We start from the raw sequence: 23652 nt of genomic DNA, 5'->3' as shown, positions 1-23652 counted from the left end.
TTGGATTTACTTCTGCAATATGCCTCCCAATAATTTGCTTTGGCCTTGAATGAAAGAAATAAGGTGTTCAGGTCTCTTTAGAAAAAAAGTTAGGCTTAGTTTTGAAAATAAAAAAGTTAGTTAGGGACAGAGTCATAGAGTTTGAAGCCCTAAAGGACCACTAGTTCATCTAGTCTGTCCTCCTGTATATTACAGACCACCACCATCATCCAGCACCTGCACTAAACCCAACAACCAAATGAGACCAAAGTATTACAACCCACAGAAGACAAGATTATCACACTCCACAGGCAGAGAACAGGAGGAACTGAAGTGCACCAGTGCTCAAGGCCCTGGCAAAGACAGGAAAACAATAGATTGAGATATACCCAAATAATTCCAATAAGTGACCTGCACCCACAGGCTGCAGAGAAAGGTGAAGACCCTCCAAGGTCACTGCCAGTCTGACCTGGGGGGAAATTCCTTCCTGACCACACATATGGCCATCAGTTAGCCAGCCAAACACATGAGAGAACCGTTAATGGAAACCAGGAGTCCTGAGCACCAATCTTTTGCCCTAATCATTAGACATACAACAATATTAGTAACAGCCCATGGAAGAGTGGCACATTTAGCCATTACGAATGAGCTGCTATAGGTTTTAAAGCATGAAGCATCACAAACCTGGAAACAAAATTATTTGATTTCTGTTACGGTTTTGATAATACAATGAGACTAATTAAATGTAGATGAAACAACTTGATTATCATCCTTGATTGCTGAGCATTAACAACATTTGTATGTGCATGAAGTACCCTTTTAAAAAGAGACATTAACGTGTATTAGAATGTATCTATTATTATACTTCCAAGATTTTGCACATCCGTTTGACGGCTGGTCCTTTTGCAATTACTATCAGCATTGTTAGAAGTCCCCTACCACTCTCCCCATATATGCAGTAAGATGTGGAGAGAGCTTTCCAAAGCCTGTGATTTTACCTATTTGCACAGGCTGAACTTAATTTTTCCCCTTAAAAAAAAAAAAAGATTGGGGGGAACTCTTCTCTAAAAGTGCTCATTTGCAAAATCTATTCTTTCTCAAATATCTTCAGCTATTAGGAAGTAAATTTAGCTATTATTCTAATTTGCTTCAACTTATAGGTACAGATACGCAAGTGAACATATGTTGAACAAGCTGGTTAAGAATATTTAATGGGAATTTAGCAATTTGTAAATTGAAAGTGCAAATGTGGCAGTTGCCATAGATCCTTGTAGTTCCTTGCTGGCACTGAGCCCAGGAAAGCTTAAAAATATGCAACATATTGATAGAAGAAAAAGGAAGAAAAATAGAATTTCATGTGTAAAGCTTGCTGTAGAAATATAACTCTGCATATGGAACTTATTGTAAATTGTGTAAGCAAGACAAAATAATTTTTAATGCATTTATGTCTGCATTGTGCTACTGGGATTAATGCAAATATTATAGTCATACCATAAATTCACAATGAAGTGAATGCCTACAAGCAATTCAGTTTCCTATCCTTTGTAGCAATGAACAGGATTGTGTTTATTCTGTATGAGTTCTACATTTGTCAGCAAATGAAATGGTGAGGAATAATCTCCTCACTTGTACCTACCTCCTTGTGACATTTCTGCCACGGAAACAAAGATCCCCTTTATTTAAGCCACAGCCACAGAGGAAGGCACGACATTTTCTAATTCCTAGCAAACAGAAGGAAAGTGAAAGAGACAGTTAATGAGCTATTATTAAATAATAGCAACCCTAATGCTAGCAGATGTTAAGCCTATTACATTAATAAATTATGATAAACTTCCATTTTTTTCATGTTCCTATAACTGTCATATCAGTTCCTCAGGTTCTTGCTTTGTTACATCTAAATTAGCACATCTAGTTAAATTATTGGTTGCATGATCTGAGAATTGCATAACAAACCAGCTTTTATTGAAGAGGCTGATTCTATCAGGCATACCGCACCCTCAGTTCCCATGGGTGAGCACTCATGTAGGATTGAGCCACAAACTTTATAAATTAGCTTTAAATTAAAGACAGCTTGTGAAAACAGACAACAGATACTAGATTGGTAAATCTCTCTGGCAGAAATTATCTTCCTCCATATATTGCTCAGTACCAAGATGACAGTCAGAACTTAATAAAAAATAAATAATAATGCTTTTATAAAAGTACTGCAGTATTCTGCAATCATCACCAAGATGCAGTAACACAAGATGTAGCATTTTAGATCTTTTTAATAAAGGTATTGCCAAAGACTCACCCCCTGACCACAAACTTAAGTGCCCATTGCAGTCACAACTGTGTACAGAAATACAAGACACTCATCTAGTAGTGCCAGAAGAGGGGATAGTTACAAACTCAAAACTCTGGGCAGGGTGTCAAAATATTCACGCAGGTTCCTGAATCTTTTAAGCAACTGGGCCCTGAATGAGGGTCAAATTAAGATTATGGCAGGCCACCAGTTTAAATTGGGAAAAATATACAGTCTAGAGTAAGCCTAAAGCTAACTAGTTACATCTGTATTTTATGGAGTGCAGATGGTAATTTCCCATTCTACATGCAAATTATCAGCTGATGGCATTGAGAAGTAAATGAAATCTTGATTTCTGTGAAATCTTGTACCATAAATTGCACAGGCATCCCCCTCCCCTCAGTCAATGGGAGCAGGATCTTGAATTGACTGCAGGGAATATAACAGAGTGCCCAGAAAGTTGGGGGCAGGAGGGAGGATGTGAGAGCACATGTGTGGCAAGATGGGGGCTGCCCTCCTTCAGTTCCACTGCCTCCCTTTTGGCTATATCACTAAGCTAGCTGTTTGGCTCTCACCTGTTCCCTCTGCAGCCTATTTAAACCTTCCCAAGATTTTTTAAAGCTTCTTGCTCCTGCTAGATGCCCTTCCCTTAGTTGGAGTGAAGAAGCTGTGTTTTTAAGGACACTGCAGGTCTGACTAATTGCCTGTTTTGGAACAACAAAGAAATTTTTTCTCATTGGGCCAAAGTGTCAGAGGTCTACTGGTTTTTTTCACTTTCCTCACAGCATCATGAGGATAGTTGAGTTGACAGCAATAGGACATGAAAGTTTAATAGTAGAATAGGTAAAACTGGCCAGTGTTCAATGCAGATAAAGGTTAAAAAGGCCAGAGGTAAATGAGACCCAGCGTTTCACTTGTGGAACTTGTTGCTATATAGGAGAAGAAGAGATCTGAAGCCTTCGTGGACTGAGGTCCCCCTTGGTAACTTCTATATATCCCACATGCACACAGTGGGAGGAAGAGCGAGCTGAGGCCTAGGCAGGTCTAACCTAATTTATTGGTTATATGATGAGAGCCCTGAAACCCCACAGTGGAACCAGTTACATGCCTGGTATGTGTAAACAGGGGGTGGGCATATATCTTAAATCTATCTGATTCCTGTGTGTTTGTCACTCATTCGCCTGTGTCCCCTGATCAATCTCGATGCAAATAGAACTCCCATTAGCTTTAAATGAGAGTTTTGCCTACATAATGAATTATTTTAAAATTGCACCCCAAATGAACAACTTTGTACTGAAACCTGGGAACACTAGCTAATTTAATATATGGAAACACTTGTTTTTCTCTTCTTTAAAGAGCTTCAGGGTTGATGGATTCACCTGATGATTTTGAATAGAAATTTTTTTGTTTAAATCCTAGTAGAGTTACAAATATATTAGAGTCCATTATTGATGACTGTTCCTTTCCTCTCTTTCACTTGGAAGACAGTCATTACGTGTCTCAGCAATGCAAAAAAGCCTGCCTAACATTTAATATGCAAAAGTGAGAAACTACTGTAAAGATATGATCACCATCAAAAAAAAAAAAACTTTACAAGGGTCAGTTATTTAAATGGCAAAACTAAACTAGTTGTGTTCCTGAAGTACAATTTTTAATCTACACACGTCTCCAAATTTCAGGGTGTTCAGAGAGGGGATCAAGATCAGTCCAGAATAGAGGTGAGCAGTAAAGTTGAGATCTAAATTTGGTTTCAAACATCTCAGAGGTCAGGTTTGGTTCTGATATGTAGAGATGGAGCAGCCCATTGTAGAGCAGCGATAGCTTCAAACTTCCCCCTAAATCCTTGTATGTTATCTGGAAATTTAAAAATGGGCTTAAAACCAAAGACCATTTATGCTTGCTTGAATCCCCAGTGTTGGTTCTGTCAATCCACACACAGGTTCTGGAGCAGGTTTCTATGAAGTGTTGTATAATAGTCAGCTTCCTTTCACCAGAAGATGTAATAATGTTTTGCTCAACTAATCTTGTTGAATGAGGGGCAAGAAGCTCTCTGTGAACGTGTGGACGGAGAGGTAGTGAGGGACGGCATTTACACTCGGCAGGGGGAGGGGGAAGCTGGCTTCAGGCTGGGAAGTATGGTCCTGGGCCCTGTTCCTGGGCCCATTCTACCCCTCAGGTCCCAATCCCTACTCTCTGGCCTGATCTATGGCAATGCGGAAGCCGTTCCAGCATCTCTTGGTCCCGTTCTTGCCTCTGCACCCCCCTCCGAACACCAGCCACGCACAAGTTTACTCAGGGGCAGAGATTCCACAATATTTCCATTGTGAGGGCGCTCGCACACCCCTATTCCCTGTTGTTACATATGCCTGGCTGTTGTGTGTTAGCAATTGTCCCTCCCCCTCTGGCACAATGGGAGACCATTCCACCTCACTATGTCACTGGGGCACCACCCAGTATCAAGAAATTAGTGAATCAAGTGCCAGGGCCTGAGGCCTCTTTGGTGGGTTAGGGCAGAACAGCAAAGTAATCTAGGTAGCTCTGACGCTCCAGCTGGTCAGAGCAGCAAAGCAGTCAGGGTAGCTCTGACCCTCAGGCAGGACAGAGCAGCAAAGTATTGTAAGGAGCTCAGGCCCTCAGGCAGGGCAAAGCAACGAACAGCTGTTCAGCCTAAGGTGGAGAGCCTGCCACATAGGGTAGAGGAACCCGGGCCCATCCTACTCCACCGGGTCCCAGTCCAGGGCCCTGACAGTGGCAGAGCGCTCCACCAATGGATCAGCAGGGATCCCACTGCAACACACTGACACAGGTTCTGATAGCAAAATCAGACCAAAGTCTGGTTCCCCTGGGCTACTTCCTATCACAATCTGGGAGAGTGGTACCATCTGCTGGGGCCTGCCGCAAGCTTGGGACATCTATTTCCTTCCCTAGCTCAGGCTCAACTGGGCTAGAGATCCCGCCTCTTATACTTCCTGGCCTGCCCCTTAGCTTCCAGCATGAAGGGCAGGCCTGGCCAGCTTCTGCCCACCTCTTGCTCAGTGGGAGGCCACTCCACCTCACTACACTGGCCTATGATTAGAGGTCCTATTTCCAATCAAAGTATGCAAAAGCCCTACTCTATGACTGGCAAACAGGGAGGAAGGAAAAACCACTTCCCTCTGAGTCCACTTGTTTTTAGCCTAGAGTTACAAGCAATGAGCTGGGAAAAAGAAATAGGGTTCTTCAGAGGCTGAACATGGCAACTTTATAAGGTTATTGAGGTGAAAACAAACAGAAGTTAAAAGCGGAAAAGCTAAATAAGGGGCCATTTCTCATTTTGAAACACCTACTGAATGCTACAGGAATTTAGTGGCGCAGAGGATGCAGAACTTGGCCCTAGCCCCTCAAGAGTTATTTTTAGACCAAGTGGGTGCTTAGTTTATCATTTGTAGAAGTCTATTTTAAAAACAGTCTAATTTACTAGAAACTAGAACAGATCATATAAATATCCACCCCTTAAATATCAGATGAGTTTTTAAAACTGTGTTTTAATCAGTTAAATTAATATTCTGAATGTAGATTATAAGAACATTTAGTGGATAATGTGCAAGAATTAGAATATTTTTCTGGTAAACACAAGTGTTTCACTGCTGGTGCATTAATAGAAAATAAATAAGTAAATCTTTCTGATAAGCATGAGAGCTTTCCCAATGCAGCCATTTCTGGACCTGACACTGTTATTATCTTACCAGTTTAACCTTTTTCTAATATTGCTTAATTTGAACTGGACGGCCATTTTTCTAAAGCAGGCTCTCTCGTAAATAGAGTAATACTTTGTGTGCTGTGTGTATTAAAAAAAAACTGCTGTGTGCACAGACTGCCACATCCAGAAGTGTACACATGATATTAAATTAGTACAGGTCTCCATTATATGTTTGGCACTCTGAAATACAGGCGAGTTATGCTATGAATAATGTAGAACAGATGAGATTTGTTTTCCCCTCAGAAAAGCGTGTGGATAGGTTCTATTTCTAATGTTCAGACTTCAGACTAACAAAAACCCTAATCAAGAACAGAAGTCTTGAAAGCGTCAAATAGTGATACAGCATTTAATAGCTCATTCTAGAACGTAAAACCCCAGTAAGAGTTGGCTTTTGAAGAGAGGTTTTCAAACTGGGGTCTGTGAGCCAGAATACTTGCTGGTGGTGTGCTGAGAGCAGTTTGGTTATATGATGCTGGCTCCTCATTTCCAGCTGCTAAACTCCAGTAAAACCGTTAAATATGTATTAAATTCTTTCCTAATTACTTTTCCATTAAGCAACAACATAACCCATAGATATTATACACGGTCTACAGCCTATATAAAATTAACAAGTACAAAGAATGTCACATGCCAGGTTTATGTACCAAAGAGAGAGACAAACTAATTGCCATGAAACTCAAATCACTGTCCAGTAGACAGACTCTCAAAGAAAATTTTAGATACCGCTGCTGCTTCAAACCTCCTTGGTTTAAACTACACTATTCTCCTAACAAATAGATGCACATGCTATACATTGTGACTGTTTCTCTACATGTAATGTAGATGTTCACATGCTCCAGTTCCTTTCCCTGCTGCTTATGTACCTGTCAAGTTCATTCACACTCTTCTCCCTGCATGGACAGAATTGGCCTCTCTGCCATCTACTCACATAGAATTTCCAAGTGTGCATGCATAAAACAGGTGTCTCACCAACCATTAACAAACAATAAATCATAACAAATCCATAAATAGCACTCACTAAGGGAGAGACAGGATCTGCTTTGCAGAATTACACACACACACACACACACACACCTTTAAAAAACTAAGATTGCCTATGCAACCTTAATTTGGCCAATTTGTGCATATGCATTATGATACAATCTTCAACTATGTGATCACATACTACTTTTTCCACAAGTCCCTGCAGGATGGACACTGCTCACTGAATGTGTAGTTATTCAATATTTCTTTTATCCTCCTCATTCAATATGTGGGCCCCCTGCATTATCTACCACACACCTTTCAGATTCTGCACTGAGTACAGAATTTATTAATTTAGTTGTGTGCTTTTCTATGATGCTGTCATCATATTATCTTAAACTCTTTACAAATGATAATGAGTTCATTCTTCACAACACCCATGCGAGATTGACAGAAGCATCAACTAACCTTTTTCCAGGAAGCAGGGGGGCAGGAAGAGATGGGCACAATTTGAGAGAATCGATCCTGATTTTTTCAGAGTACTTAGCATTGTATAGCATTTTATATGGTCAGAGCAGAGATCCCATTGACCTCAGCTGGAGTTGAGTGCTCAGCTTCTTCTGCAAATCAGACCCCAGGTATCTCAAGAGGTACACAGAAAATGAACATACAATGGCCACCCATGAGAAGTATGATTTAAGTGACTTGCTCAGCATCACACAGGACCTCCATGGCAAAGACAAGATGAGAATCCAATTCTCCAGGGAGGTGTTAACTGCAAGACCATTCTCTACCTTATTCATCATCTTTCAATTTGTGGAGCTGTCATAAACATACAGCTAAGGGTAGCATAAAATCCCTCCTTTACCTGTAAAAGCTCAAATAACCTGGTTGGCACCTGACCAAAAGGAGCAGTAAGAAAAGAAGATACTTTCAAATCTGGGGGGTGGGAGGCTTTGTTTATGTTCTCTTTGTTTGTTCTCTCTCTGGATGAGAGAGGGACCAGGCAGGAAAAAATATCTCCTGAAAACCTACCTGAAATGAGCATCTAAGATTACAAAAATTGTAAGTAAAGGCAAGGAAATTCATTAGATAATCTTTTGTTTTAGCTTGTGAATTTTCCCTATGCTAAGAGGTAATTTCATTCCTGTTTTGTAACTGGAAGCAGAGTCAGAGGGTAATCCTCTGTGTTTTAAATCTTTTTATTTACCCTGTAAAGTTACCTTCTATCCTGATTTAACAGGTGTGATTCTTTTACTTTTTTTTTTAAATAAAATTCTTCTTTTAAGAACCTGATTGATTTTCAGTGTCCTAAAAACCCAGGGATTTGGTCTGTGCTCACTTTGTAACCAATTGGTTAGTATATTATTCTCAAGCCTCCCCAGGAAAGGGGAGTGAAGGGGTTTGGGGGAATATTCTGGGGAAACAGAGACTCGAAGTGGCCCTTTTTCTTGGATTTTTATCTAAATCACTTAGTGGTGGCAGCAATACCGTCCAAGGACAAGGAAAGGATTTGTGCCTTGGGGAAGTTTTAACCTAAGCTGGTAGAAATAAACTTAGGGAGTCTTTCATGTGGGTCCCCACATCTATACCACAGAGTTCAGAGTGGGGAGGGAACCCTGACAGAAGCAAACAAAACAGGGGTCCTTCAGATAACAGCATTATTCACTACACATCCCTGATTCATTCCTAGAACAGTCTGTCTTGTACATTTAATGAGGCAGTGGTCCTGTGGAATTATACTACATAATTATGTAATTAAACTGTACATAATGCATATGCAAAAAGGCCAAATTAACGTTGCATAGGCAACCTTGGTTCTGGCATTTCCTAATTTTTGAGTGCTTAACATTTTGCAATCTTAACATTCTTTTAATGCAGATTTTAAAATGTTATTTCCTAAGATTTTTTTAAAATAAAAAAATTAATTATATGGATTATTACTGACCCCCGTCTCCCAACAGGTCCTCAGCATGGTTGAGATCTTTAGACTCAGAGCATAGTGTTCTAGGTAACAGGCAGCAGTAGAAGGCTGTTATCTTATATGTGGCCATGTCACTAAGGGAGGATGGGGACACATACTTTGCCTGTGGATTGCACAGCTACTTGCTAGACAATAGAGGAATGTGGAGACTCAGAAATAATGGGTTCAATGTCAGTTCCATAGGAGAGTGTTCTCTACTTGTAACAGGCCCTTCTGCTGCTGCTCTCCCTATCCCTTCTACTCCTATTCCTCCACAGAACCTGCCAGTGTGCCTTCTCTTGCTGCTATCCCTCCACTCCTGTCCCAGTCCTTTCCCATTCCTCCCCTACTCCTGTCCCTAGTTCCTGCCCATGTTTTCTCCTCCCTTTGCTCCTGCCCCTCATCTCCCGCATCTTCTCTCCCTCTCTAGTCCTGCCCCTTTCCTCTCCTTTCTGAGCTCCTGCCCCCTCTCCCAACTTTGCATCTCTTTCCCCTACCCCTGCTCCTGTTACTCATCCCTCTGCATTCAAGTCATTTAACTCCTCCTCCTTCACATTGCCCAGGCACCAGCAGGTGAAGCACTGACAGCACATAAGAGACGGTCCCCCGCTATCAGTTCTAGAGTCTGGTGCGACAGCGGCTCCCAGTAGTTTGTAGGAGCAATGGCAGGGAATGTCTTCCTGGGACCAGTAGTCCTTGGATGGAGTATGCTCAGTCACTCTGTGCAGATGGCACGCATGCAGTCCAGTGATGACATGGGAGTTGTGGTGGGGATGAAGTATGCTCAGATGGAATCTTCAGAGAGTTTAGCTGCAAAATTCTAAAAAAGTTAATGTACAAACTGGGATTTTCAGAGGCTCAACCCTTGGTCAAATTTGGGTGAATTTTCTCAAGGCAAGCAAAAGGTGCATTCCTGACATTTGGAAGACATGCCTCATTCCCCCAACCTGCACCTGCACCAGCACCATATTTCAAGTCCCTGCTCCAAAGTATGGAGGCACCAGAGCTTCTCATCACAATCACTGTAAACAATTTTTTTAACATGAGCAAAACAACATATTTTCCCTGCACCGTTCTCAGAAATGGAACAACCATTTCAGCTGAAACATCCCTCCAAAAAAATCAGCCTTGGGCAGATACCCAACATGGAGAAATTCAGCCCAAATGACTTAAGTTTACCAAAGTTATCAGCAACTGAAAACAGAGTCTTAGAATGGTAAGTGTAAAGCAACCTTAACTATAGGCAACACTATCTGTAGCATTAAAAATATATAAAAGACACAAGATCTTAAAAATCTAATGAAACATAAAAGGGAATGGCAAAGCACCGTAGAGATTACAATACAAAATATTTTAAAACTTAAAAGTAGTACACAAACTAATTTTTCCCAAGGGCAGACTATGAACTTTACATCGTCGTTCCAAGGATGCTTTCTTTAATTGCTTTGAGACAGACATTTCTGGTCAAATCATCCTTACCCACTCCACTCTCTGTGTTCATGAAGACTCTATGGGCAGCAGAATTGATGTTTATGTGGTTCAGTCATCCAAAATATTCCATAGTTCTGCTTCCATAGGAAGAATATGGTAGAGCAGATGTGGTTTCTTCAACAGTGGTTGGAGAGTAGTGTTGGGGCAGCAACTTCAGGGGTGTCACTTATTGGAAATTCCTTTGCAATAAATAGAGAAATATTACCATTTCTAGGATGTCTGAAAATGCCTATAGAAAATTAAAGTTAGTCTATAGATATTCAGAATAATGTCCACATACCCCCATTAAATTTCTATGGATCCTAATTATTTCTTCCCATAGAACTTTTCCTATAAAGGTCTCCTTTCCTCCAATGGTTATGTTCCCATGAAGTTGACCTATACTACCAAACAAAGCATCTGAGTGCAGCTGTAAACCTTTACAAGAAGGCATGATCTTATATAGGGTGTCCTTCACTCATAAAGAATCTGAAGAATCACCCTGAGAAACTTGACTGCTTTATAGAATATTATTTGTGTAAAAGTATTTGATTGAGCTTTTAAAATTACATTGACATATAAAATGCCAATCAATACAGCCAGTAAAAAATTATACAAGTGAAATGTTGGAGAACAGGTATAAATGATCAGGATGAGTGCTGACAGAATAGAGGAGTTACAGCTACACAAACACATCTGATGGAAAATACTTTTCCTATAGGCTATAAAATTCATCTAGTTTATAATTATCTGTTTGAATGAGATAAGTCCATTTCCACACACATTGTCACTGGGTTGGTACAAAGTATACATAATTTGGAAGAAAGACTTTAAAAGAGAACTATTTTTGTCCTTTCTTCTGTGAGGTACAGTAAATGTCATTTTGTCATTGGGCTTATAAACTCAGGAGAGATCAGCTCAGTTATTTTCTTTAATCAGTGAATACTTAGTTCCTCCTTCCTCAAATAGTTCAGTTTATCTAATACAAGCAGTGAATTGTTGCATTCCTCTAACACTTACTCTGGTCAAATACATTTCCATTGATGCTGTTTGCTTCTGTAGCTAGAGTGACAAAATACATATATTATATGATGGCTCTCTTTTTCCCCCAAAGCCTTACCATACACTTTTTTAAAATGGTGATTCTCTCCAGCACAGACTGTCACTTTGAAATTCCCTCAATGGATCTATTAATAGCAATGCTTATGGTACCTAGGTTACATAACCATTACAACATTATAGGGATTATCAATGAGAATGATATAAAGCAGGCTAGGCATGGGGAGTATTATGTAAAAGACACAAATGTTCAGTTGACTTAAGATCAATTGTAGGACTTCATGAGTCAGGGGCACAAACAGAGCAGCTCTGGAAGGAGCCTCCAACCTTCTGCAAGCCACAGAAGAGCTCTCTCAGTTTTGGGTGCAGAGTAAAACTTTGCCTATGGTTTGGGGTTTTCCGAAGAAGGGGTTTGATTCAGGCTCATTTTCATGAAGGGTTAGAAACACTGTGGGGGTGCTTAAACTTTCTTTTCTGCCTGAATCTTGAATATCTGAAAAATTGAAGTGGGAATCAAAAAGCTATTGGCTCCATAAAATGTTATTCATATGAAATGTCTTTTTTCATGTTTGCCTTGATGACAGGCACTCCCTAATGTACCACTTTACGTAGCTGGTCACTCCTCTTACCACATAGGACTTGGAGGACCAAGTTCAGTTCTGAAATAAAGGGAGCACAGCTCATATAGAAGTCAATAGGAGCTCTACATGTTTACACCAAGGCTGAATTTGACTCAGAGCCCTGTCCCCAAATGCATGTCAATGGAAGTTCTTTGCACAGAATGATGTAGAGAATGTGCATACAGGATGGAAACTTTGATTTGTAGTTTAAATGGTTGAATGCAAAACAGTTTGACTTCCATAATGTTTAATGCGATCAGTGAGGATTCAGGCAAGTAAACTATGTATCAGCTAATAGGATGCATGAGAGCATTCGGAGTACTATTTGAATAGAATCAAAATATTTTAAAAATATAATAAAAAAGCTCTTGCAGCTGCTTCAGATATTGCTTATAACTTTGAACTTCATTCCTCATTCTAGGTTATTATATTATTATTATTATTATTATATTTTTATTAATAAACTTTTCTATTGTGGTGGTCCCAAAAGGTCAATCAGATCAGGACTTCATTGTACATGTAAATCATATAGTGAATGACACTCTCTCAGAGAGCTTACAGTCTAAGGCATAATGGGTGGATCAAAGCCTCCTTCAGTGGGACCACGTAAATTAAAATCACAAGACTTGCGATAATAAAATCACAAGACTTGCAATAAAATCATGAGACATCATGAGACATACCTTCAATCAAAATCCCAGATCCAAATACCATCATCTTGGAGAAAGTCTAGGTCCAAATTCTGCAGCCCACCTCTCTTGACACGTGAGATTCTGATTGTTCTCTTTTATTCTAAGGTGCATAAAGCACAGATATGGGAATACAACAGGGTCTTGAATTTTAGGATAGCAGAAGTGACACCATATCAGCATTTATATCCAAGGCTATGTTGATGTTCAACAAATCAGATGTAGTATGAAGCAAAACAAATTGGGAAGTTGTGTTTGTGTTGAGAATAGCCAGCGGGTGATGACCATGATTTAAATACAAGAATCTCTCCTGACTTGATATACATCTCTACCCCGATATAACTCGACCCGATATAACACGAATTTGGATATAATGCGGTAAAGCAGCATTCTGGGGGGCGGGGCTGTGCGCTCCAGCAGATCAGCGCGTCAGCGTGTCTGGCTCCAACATGCCGCTCTGGGCGGCGTGTTAAGGGTGCCAGGCTGAGGCCGAGAGGTTGGATAAGGGGCAGAGGGTCTCAGGGGGCCGTCAGGGGACAGGGGGAGTTGGATGGTTCGGAGGTTCTGGGGGCGGGGTGGTCAGAGGATGGGTAAAGGGGGTGTTGGATAAGGTGTGAGAGTCGCAGAGGGCCTGTCAGGTGGTGTGGGGGTTGGATGGGTCTGGGGTTCTGAGGGGTCAGTCAGGGGGCAGGAAGTGACTATTAATAACGGAAATGCTTGAGGCCAAAGCAAGTTTGATATAACGCAGTTTTACCTATAACACGGTAAGATATTTTGGCTCCCAAGGACCGTGTTATATCAGGGTAGAGGTGTATGTATCCAAGTAAACTAGCAGCTAGACACTTGTGCATGAATGCATTTTTGAAGTCAGACACCTGACCATCCTGACAAGAAAAGCCATCCTATAAATGTGAAGATCTATTCATATTAATCTTTTTTGAAAAGAGGGCTGTAAGGCTCCCAAGAATGTGAATCCGTTCAACTCCTCTTGCTTCCTTATTTTAACAAAAACAAAATTTCAAAGGCTATATACTTTTCATGAATGTGCTTCAGAACGATTTTATTTCTTTCCACACAGATAGTTTACTACATCTTTTGCATCAGACTCCAGGAGAGTTTGCAGATACATCTATCCGTTTATCTCCTTCTGTGAAGGATACGTTTAATCCTGATTATTAAATGTTTTTCCTAGACAAGAAGTTGGTGAAGAAATGTAGATTTTTTGAAGGTGTCTCATGATTTAATTCTTCGTGACAATTTACTTCATGCTCAGAAAAGCTGAGGTTTGGAGAATGCAAAGGATCTAAGAGCAAGGCATTCTTGAGCAGTGTTTCTTGCATGCAGCCACTAGTGGATTGGTTTGCGGCCATGACAGCCTCCAAAGCTTGGGCAGAGATTAGAGGGGCAAAGCAGTGGCACAATTCTGCAGTGCCCATCCTTGGTGTTTTTGCTGCATTCCCAGCAGGGATCAGTGCTCTGCACCACACAGCCTCCTCGGGAGCTCTGGGCAGCACCTCTGGAGACACGTGTAGCTGGTGTGCACAGCACCAGAGGTGGCTCTTGTCAGTGGAAGTGGCTGTGGTCTTCAGTTGCTCCTCTGGGCAGCTCCCACCCGGCTGGGGTACGGGGAGCCTGGGATTCCACAGGCAGCTGGTGAGTTCTCAACCCGCCTTCCCTAGGGAAGGCTCTCTCTGAAGGGCCACAGGAGGCAAGAACAGAGAGACGGATTTGTCAGAGTGGCCACCAGCAAGAGTTGATGGCCACACTCTGAGGCCACCCAAAAATTTGTTGTGAGAATTCCTGTTCTAGAGGTTGCACATTCATCTTACGAGTCTGATGCATCTCCCTCCTGGAAACTTTAATTCTACTGGATCACATGTTGATATTTGATCCTTCAGTGAAGTCAATGAAACTTCATGTCAAAATATCAGGATTCTTTATGTGGTGCTGTAGGACACATCTGCCTAAGGATTTTTCGGCTGAGTGTCTTTCCACAATGAGGCCTAATCTGCATTAGAAAAGATTTACAAGAATAGCTATATTGGCAAAGCACCCAAGCATAGATGTAGCCTATACTGGGGGGAAAAGTGCTTTTGGCAATATAGATAATACCAGCTGATTGAGTGAAATAAGTTATACTGACAAAAGCATCTATATGCCAGTATAACTGCATCTACATCATGGGTTTTTTTTATCACTGTACAAATGTCATTAAAAAAAACCCACCCCAACGGACATTATTATATCAGCAAAAGCAGTAAGTGTAGATGTGACCTGATATATGAAACAGAAAAATATTCTCATTCACTTCAAATAAGATTCAGATAATATCGAATGGTTGGATCCTAATCTCAATTTACACTGGAGAGAGGGGGCAATTCCACAAGTGCGGTAGGTCATTACAGCAATACACAGGAGTCAGGGATCCCACACAGGGGCTGCATATTCAATTAAGACTATTAAATATGGCTCTGAAGGGGTTCCTTGGACCGCAGTGCAAAGGAGGAGTTTGTGGACAGGATAGCATAATGAATCCACTGACCTGTCTACCTGCAGAATGAATGGCACAATAGAAGTGGAAGCTACTGTGGCTTATGGAGGGAGTGGGGTGGAAAAAAAAGATCTGCTCCATATCTTTATAGGGAAAGAATTCCTTCCCCCCACCTCAGCATTCAGCTTATTTATTTGAATTGTATGAAGGTATAAGGATTTCATTTTCAAAGCTTTACCATAAAGGGCAAAATAAATTGTCTTCTTTTTGGTCATTTGATCATTTTCAGTCCCCAGTGTCTCTCCAACACTTGGTGGAAAAATTGTAACAAAGCCACAATTGATGGATAATTCAATCATACGTATTGGTATATATGCTAGAGGGATTTTTAGGTTCAGATAAGGCTTTTCCCTAAGGAAACCGTGAACTTGGATAGCTCAGATGATTGTTGTGTTTTTTGTTTTCTTTTTTAAGGTTGGGGGAGTGATCCCTGCATGCAGCTTCTGAACAATCAGAGGGAGATTTCCTGCTATAAGCGCAAGAGTGCATTTGCAGTGCTGCTCCACCACTTTCAGGGGATTAGGTACTTTCCAGAACAAGGGGGTAGTTGAAGTTAAAAAAAAATTGTTGTGTTAAGAAATTAGTTTTTTTTGTTGTTTTTTTAAATGTTGGAGTGTGGGAGGAACAGTGTAGTACTAAGCAACCAGTTTATTGATTAATTTAAAAAAAACTTTTGGCAGCAAACTTGGGGAACTCATAGCAAAGCCCTCATACTCTAGGTTTCAGAGTAGCAGCCGTGTTAGTCTGTATTCGCAAAAAGAAAAGGAGGACTTGTGGCACCTTAGAGACTAACCAATTTATTTGAGCATAAGCTTTCGTGAGCTACAGCTCATTTCATCGGATGCATTCAGTGGAAAATACAGTGGGGAGATTTATATATACAGAGGACATGAAACAATGGGTGTTACCATACACACTGTAATGAGAGTGATCAGGTAAGATGAGCTAATACCAGCAGGAGAGCGGGGGGGGGGCGGGAGGGGGAAGAAAACCTTTTGTAGTGATAATCAAGGTGGGCCATTTCCAGCAGTTGACAAGAACGTCTGAGGAACAGTTGGGGGGGGGGTGGAATAAACATGGGGAAATAGTTTTACTTTGTGTAATGACCCATCCACCCGCAGTCTCTATTCAAGCCTAAGTTAATTGTATCCAGTTTGCAAATTAATTCCAATTCAACATATTTATTCCCCTCCCCCCCACACACACACACTGTTCCTCAGACGTTCTTGTCAACTGCTGGAAACAGCCCACCTTGATTATCACTACAAAAGGTTTTCTTCCTTCCCGCCTGCTCTCCTGCTGGTATTCGCTCATCTTAAGTGATCACTGTCCTTACAGTGTGTATGAAAACACCCATTGTTTCATGTTCTCTGTGTATATAAATCTCCCCACTGTATTTTTCACTAAATGCATCCGATGAAATGAGCTGTAGCTCATGAAAGCTTATGCTCAAATAAATTTGTTAGTCTCTAAGGTGCCACAAGTACTCCTGTTCTTTTTCCTCATATTCTAGCAATTCTAAGGGAAACTGTTCTGAGACTTCTGGAGAAAATAAGGTCACATGTAGATGACCAATTAATTGCCTTCCTTATACAAAATTGTTCTTTACTGCAGGTTTTTCTATAGACAACTAAAAACCTGCTCCTATAAAGCTACCTATCTTCAATTAACTACAGTAGATATACTAAACAAAGGAGCATTTAGTGACTGGGTCTCTTGAGTCCAACAAACATATTAAAATCCTTTTTAGAAATGTCACTGTCATTCTTCACTTTCTAGTTTCAGGCTTAGTCTCCCTCTGATCATTCCCCCTGCTCAGTGTGTGATTTTACTAGTTTTAACCTCATTTCAGCCCTAAACAAAACTTTGTATTCTCTGGTAAAGCCTAGATGTAGTAAAATTGAAAGTGTTAATATTCTTTCTACATACTTGCATTTTATTTCACCTGTTCCCTCATTCTTCTGGAGTATATTTTCTGCCCTTTCTTTCATAAAGTCTTAGAGCCTGAATCTGTTGCCACTGCCATTGAATTCAATGTGGAGCAGTACTGAGCCCTCAAATCAAGTTTAAATGTAACTTCAACCCACAGCAAACAGTGGAACTCTCAAGAGACAGACCAAGGACTGTATGGATCTGGATCCACAATTTGCCTCTTAGCCCCCCTTTGCAGAATAAGGTTGAGGTAGGGCATCTAGGGTTGCCAGGTGTCTGGTTTTCAACCGGAATACACAGATGGAAAGGGACCCTGGCAGCACTGGTCACCACCACTGACCAGGCTGTTAAAAGTCTGGTCGGCAGTGCAGCGGGGCTAAGGTAGGCTCCCTGCCTGCTGTGGCTCTGTGAAGCTCCAAAAAGAGCGGCATGTCCCCCCTCCAACTCCTATTGTCCCCAGCAAGGAACTGTGGTCAATGGGAGCTGCTGGGGCAGCACCTGCGGATGAGGCAGCACCTGCGGATGGGGCAGCACGCAGAGCCATCTGGCTGCACCTCTGCACAGGAGCCAGAGGAGGAACATGCTGCTGCTTCCAGGAGCTACCTGAGGTAAGTGTCGCCCAGACCCTGCACCCTGACCCTCCCCCCCACCCCAGCCCTGATCCTCCTCCCACCTTCTGAACCCCTTGATCCAAGCCCAGAGCACCTTCCTGCACCCCAGATCCCACAACCCCAATCAGAGCCCTCACCCTCTCCACACACACACATCCCAACCCCCTACCCCAGCCTGGAGCTCCCTCCTGTACCCCAAATCCCTCATTTCCAGCCCCACACCAGAACCCTCACCCCCACCGCACCCCAACCCCTACCTGAGCCTAGAGCCCCCTCGCACACCCTGAACCTATCATTTCTAGCCACACCCCAGTGTCCATATCCCCTCCCATGCCCCAACCCCCTGCCTCAGCCCGGAGTACCCTCCCATACTCCAAAAGCCTCGGCTCCACCCACCTGCACCACAAACTCCTCATCTCTGCCCCCCCCAGAGCCCACACCCCCAACTGGAGCCCTCACCTGCTCCCAAACCCCTGCCCCAGTCAGGTGAAAAAGAGGAAGTAAGTGATGGTAGGGAGAGCGAGAGACAGAGGAAGGTGGGATGGAGTGAGCACGGTATGGGGCCTCGGAAATGGGGTGGGGCGGGGCAAGGGTGTTCAGTTTTGTGCGAGTAGAAAGTTGGCAACCCAAAGGGTAGCATGGATTAAGTTTGTGCTGCTGCTCGTGCTATATTTGGTCTGTGGATACATGGAACACCTGAGTTTGTGATTTAGCACTCCTTATGACCCTCCTGTATTCACTTTAATAAATTATATTGGAACATCATGGCTTGGAGAAACTGAACTGGATTCTCATTTACACTGAGTTCACTTGGCGCATTAATAGAGGTGTGTAAGGGGCCTGAGTGTAAATGAGAATCAGGCACATTATCTGGGATACAGAGCTGATAACTAGCTAAATACATTGCTACTGCACTTAGGCTCTCCTTCAGGAGTATAGTCTTGTTTTTAAAAGTGACGTAGGCTCCAAAGTCACTTTGGTGTTTATGAAAAATTTCCCTTATATACTAAAGATTTTTAAATAAGTTTGTCATTTTAACTGAATTTTCATACACACACAAGAAATGCTGGGTTGGCAAAATTTAGAACTTGATATTACTGTAGATAATTTGCTGTAGAAGAGCAATTATGCTGACAAGTACAACAGTGCACAGCCATAATTTTTATCAACATAACCAGTAGTAACAAAGCTCTTTCGTTTGGTTCGTTTCGTCAGAGTTTGGTTAAATACCTCCCCAACAGTAAATTAAAAAAGCATATGTCCAGGAGTGGTATTGAGTGAAAGCCAAACAAGAGCACAATGAATCCTCAGATAGGATCTTCTTTGAAAGCTTTGTCCCTTATGAAAAGATCTTACAGTACTTAGAGAATGAACATCCTTTCTATTATAGTTTTAGAACAGCCTACATAATTCTAGTGCAGGGACCAATTTTTTCCCCTAAAATCTGTAGGTTACTCAAAAAAGTCTAGTGGATGGATTTCAGAGTAACAGCCATGTTAGTCTGTATCCGCAAAAAGAAAAGGAGTACTTGTGGCCCCTTAGAGGCTAACCAAATTTATTTGAGCACAAGCTTTCGTGAGCTACAGCTCACTTCATCGGATGCACCACTGAATGCATCCGATGAAGTGAGCTGTAGCTCACGAAAGCTTGTGCTCAAATAAATTGGTTAGTCTCTAAGGTGCCACAAGTCCTCCTTTTCTTTTTGCGGATACAGACTAACACGGCTGCTACTCTGAAACCTGTCACTTAATCATTAAATTCTTGTCAAGTAAATATCCTATTTAAGTGAACTGCAGTTTTGTCTGAACAACAAGTGAGTTACAACTTGAAGTTCTATCCCCAATTTTTAACTCAGTGAGCCAAATTCTGCTCAGTTATACCGCTGTTTCCATGTAAAAGCAGAAGAGGGACCAGTTTTTCCTAATCAATTGGTTTTACATGTGAACCCCAGACCTGTTGTTTTAACTCCACTAGTGCAGTAGCTAGAAAAGTACTACATTTCTGACTTCATGAGTGCTCTCCATTCTGACCTAAACATTGTAGCATCCAGTATATTTTCTGTTTTTTTTAAAAACTAGATCAAGACGTCAGGATCAGATTCTTCTTTTGAACAGACTTCCAGGTATAGTATCCTGAAATAATCTAAGGCAACTGGATATGAGTTTTCTTAGTTCAATATGTGTTTAGAGCAACAGAAATACAGGGCTATGTTTTAAAATACAAATAGGCTTGCAAAAGGTGCAACTGTAAAAGCTTGTATTTATGTATGCAAGTTGCATAACTGCACTCCAAAGCTACTTAGGTGTGCCACTGTCCACTTAATTTCTAATTAGTCCAGTCTTATTATTGTGCATGTACCTTTTGCAGATATAAGTTTTACATTAGAAGTTCCAAAGCGAAGAACTGTTAAAATTTTGATTGACATATACTTGGTGGAAATATAGTTAAGGGGTTCCACAAAATTATACCTCTAATGCTCTCCAAAGAGCAAATCAACTACTGAGACATCAAACATTACACAGTCTGAACAAGCTCATTGGCCGTTTACAACTTAAGCAAATAACACTTTCCAGAATTTAAAAAATAAATCGCTCTAAGCACAGTTTTAAAGGTCAACCAGCTGTTAGCTTTCAGTCAAATCTTCAAGGGACCTGATATGTTATGGCTAACTCATCCCCAAATCCACTGGTATGTATCTTTAATGAGACTGTCTGTATGCCGAGTCTTACTTTAAGTATTGCCAACCCTGTCTTCAAAAATCATATTTCAAGACACAAAATCATGATTTTTAAAACAAGTAAGTTTTGGGTTCTTTTTCTTTGCATTTTGATTTGAGGCTTTCAAAGAACATTCAGGTCATGCTTTCAAGCTTTTCTCCACAGAAATGAGGGCTAGAAACATACTATTCGTATATGAAAGCAGAGATTCTCATGTAACCACTTGTCTCCAGCGGTTTTAAGAATACCGAATATCATGATTCCAAATAAACACAAGAGTTGGCAACATCATGTGCTGCAACAAATCAAGAAAAGAACCTGCTCTGACCATTGTTTCAATGTCTTTAAGATGAAGCCCCTAGATTGTGCTGTATGGGAATACAAAAGTAAGTTATATGAAAGAGAAAGTTAAGGGATGACTTGATTACAGACTATAAGTGGCAGTAAGGATCAAATATTTAATAATGGTCTCTTAGTCTAGCAGAGAAAGGTATAACAAGATCTGGCAGCTAAATGTTGAAACTAGAAAAAATTGAGAGTGAAAATAGGGCATAAAATTTTAACAGTAAGTAATTAACCATTGGAATCACTTACCAAGGGTCATGGTTGATTTTCCATTACTGACCATTTTTACATCAAGATTGGATGTTTTTCTAAAAGTTCTGCTCTAGGAATCGTTTTGGGGAAGTTCTACGGCCTGTGTTATATAGGAGGTCAAACTAGATGATCACAATGGTCCCTTCTGACCTTGGAATCAATTATTATTGTGTGTTTGGTAGTATGGAGAGAAAGAGGTTGGTTCGAGATGCAGAATTTGGATCCAAATGTGAACTTCCAAAAGTTATGGATGATTTAATTGCAGCATATTTTGTTAAGGGTTATGATGTTCCCCTCTGGTATTATCTGGACCAGTGATCTGCTAGGTCATTCCAATCCTTGATTCTGGGAGTCAGCCTTACCCTGTTCTTCTGTGAGAACCCCCACTCCTGTGCTGTTCATGCACAGCCTCTAGCACATAAGCTGCTCCTTGGTTGTGCAACCGAATGACAGTAGCCAATATCTCTGGTTCCAGACACAACCCCTAGGAACAAGAAAAGGAGTACTTGTGGCACCTTAGAGACTAACCAATTTATTTGAGCATAAGCTTTCATGAGCTACAGCTCACTTCAGTATGCATCCGATGAAGTGAGCTGTAGCTCACAAAAGCTTATGCTCAAATAAATTGGTTAGTCTCTAAGGTGCCACAAGTACTCCTTTTCTTTTTGCGAATACAGACTAACATGGCTGTTACTCTGAACCCTAGGAACCTCTGTCTTGCAGTGTCCAGTTATACCAGCTGGACGCTGCAAGCTTATAGGAGTTTGTCAATTTAACAAAGAAAGTGATATGTACCAGGCTTGTTATCCCAAGGGGAGTCTCTGACATGCTTCAAACCAAACGCACTGCTTCGGGTAGAATAAACAAACAAAATTTATTAACTATGAAAGATAGATTTTAAGTGAGTATAAGTCAAAGCATAACAAGTTGGATTTGGTCAAATGAAATAAAAGTAAAACACATTCTAAGCTGATCTTAACACTTTCAAGACCCGTACAAACTTAGATGCTTCTCAACACAGGCTGGCTGGTTGCTCTTCAGTCAGGCTCTCCCCTTTGATCAGCACTTCAGTCACTTGGTGTGGTGTCTGTAGATGTATGTGGAAGAGAGAGGAAGAGCACGGCAAAGTCTCTCTCTTTTATCATGTTCTTTTTTCCCCTCTTGGCTTTGCCCCCACCCCTTCAGACTTAAGTGAGCATTATCTCATCACAGTCCCAAACTGGCCAAAGGAAGGGGGGTGACTCACTCGAGAGTCCAACAGATCCTTTTGTTGCTGCCTAGGCCAGCATCCTTTGTTCCTGTGAGGCTGGGCTGGTTTTATCCCATACCTGCCCTGATGAGGTGTGAACTGCCTCTCTGCTCTTGGAGAGTTTTTGCCTGGGCTTATTTTAAGCCATGAGGATACATTTTCATCCTCAAATACATACATGAAATTATAAACCTATAACATTACTGTAACAACAAGGCCCATGATTCACTGAGCATTCTGAAGACACCCAGCATGACAAACTTTGCATTGGATACCACACAATCATTTTACAAGATGAACATGGGCGTGCTGGGTGTTCCCCCTAGGTACAGAGTGTCACAGAGGTGTAAGGGGGATATTAGGGAGGGGTAGTATCTCTGTTGGAGGAACAGGTCATGCTCCTTTGGGAGTAGTTCATCTGCTTTGGTCCCCACCTACACCCAGCTCTCACCTGTGGCTCCAAGTTGCTGTTTGCATGTGACAGCAGCCACACCCTGGGAAACAGCTTCAGCGAGCAGGCTAAACCAAGTGAGGGTAACAGATGGGTCTTTTGCCCTCAGTGAGACAGGGAAACTGCCTTTCTCTAGCATGCAAAGACTGTTTCAGTGGACTGAGTGGAGGAAATCAATTTGCGATTCAACAGCCATGAAGGCAGTTCAGGAGTGTGCTGTGGGGCATGGAGAGCACGATAAGGCAAGGAAGATGTCCTGGTCACCCACTGCAGCTAAGGAAGTCCCCAGCCGTAATGAACCTTCAATGCCGCTGGAATCTGGCTTCCACAGCCGAGAGAGTGGGACTGCCCCTGTGTCATAAATATAAAGGGAAGGGTAAACCCCTTTAAAATCCCTCCTGACCAGAGTAAAACTCCTCTCACCTGTAAAGGGTTAAGAAGCTAAAGGTAACCTCGCTGGTACCTGACCAAAATGACCAATGAGGAGACAAGATACTTTCAAAAGCTGGGAGGAGGGAGAGAAACAAAGGGTCTGTGTGTCTGTCTATATGCTGCTTTTGTCGGGGATAGACCAGGAATGGAGTCTTAGAACTTTTAGTAAGTAATCTAGCTAGGTATGTGTTAGATTATGATTTCTTTAAATGGCTGAGAAAAGAATTGTGCTGAATAGAATAACTATTTCTGTCTGTATATCTTTTTTGTAACTTAAGGTTTTACCTAGAGGGATTCTCTGTGTTTTGAATCTAATTACCCTGTAAGGTATCTACCATCCTGATTT

The 23652-nt window shown here is 41.5% G+C and overlaps 1 long non-coding RNA gene across 1 annotated transcript in view; it reads right to left on the bottom strand.

Annotated features, from left to right (window-relative positions):
- Positions 1 to 23652, bottom strand: part of LOC140914486 (uncharacterized) — a 48206-nt gene that overhangs the window by 14547 nt on the left and 10007 nt on the right. The window contains exons 2-3 of the long non-coding RNA XR_012159878.1: positions 10408 to 10598; positions 1616 to 1700 (exon numbers count right to left, since the gene is read on the bottom strand). This is a non-coding gene — a long non-coding RNA (uncharacterized lncRNA). The remainder of the gene's footprint in view (positions 1 to 1615; positions 1701 to 10407; positions 10599 to 23652) is intronic.

The sequence above is a fragment of the Lepidochelys kempii genome, chromosome 7 (genome assembly GCF_965140265.1).
Source record: "Lepidochelys kempii isolate rLepKem1 chromosome 7, rLepKem1.hap2, whole genome shotgun sequence".
NCBI lineage: Eukaryota > Metazoa > Chordata > Testudines > Cheloniidae > Lepidochelys > Lepidochelys kempii.
The sequence above is the reverse complement of the archived record's forward strand: the minus strand, read 5'-3'. Positions and strand labels throughout refer to the sequence as shown.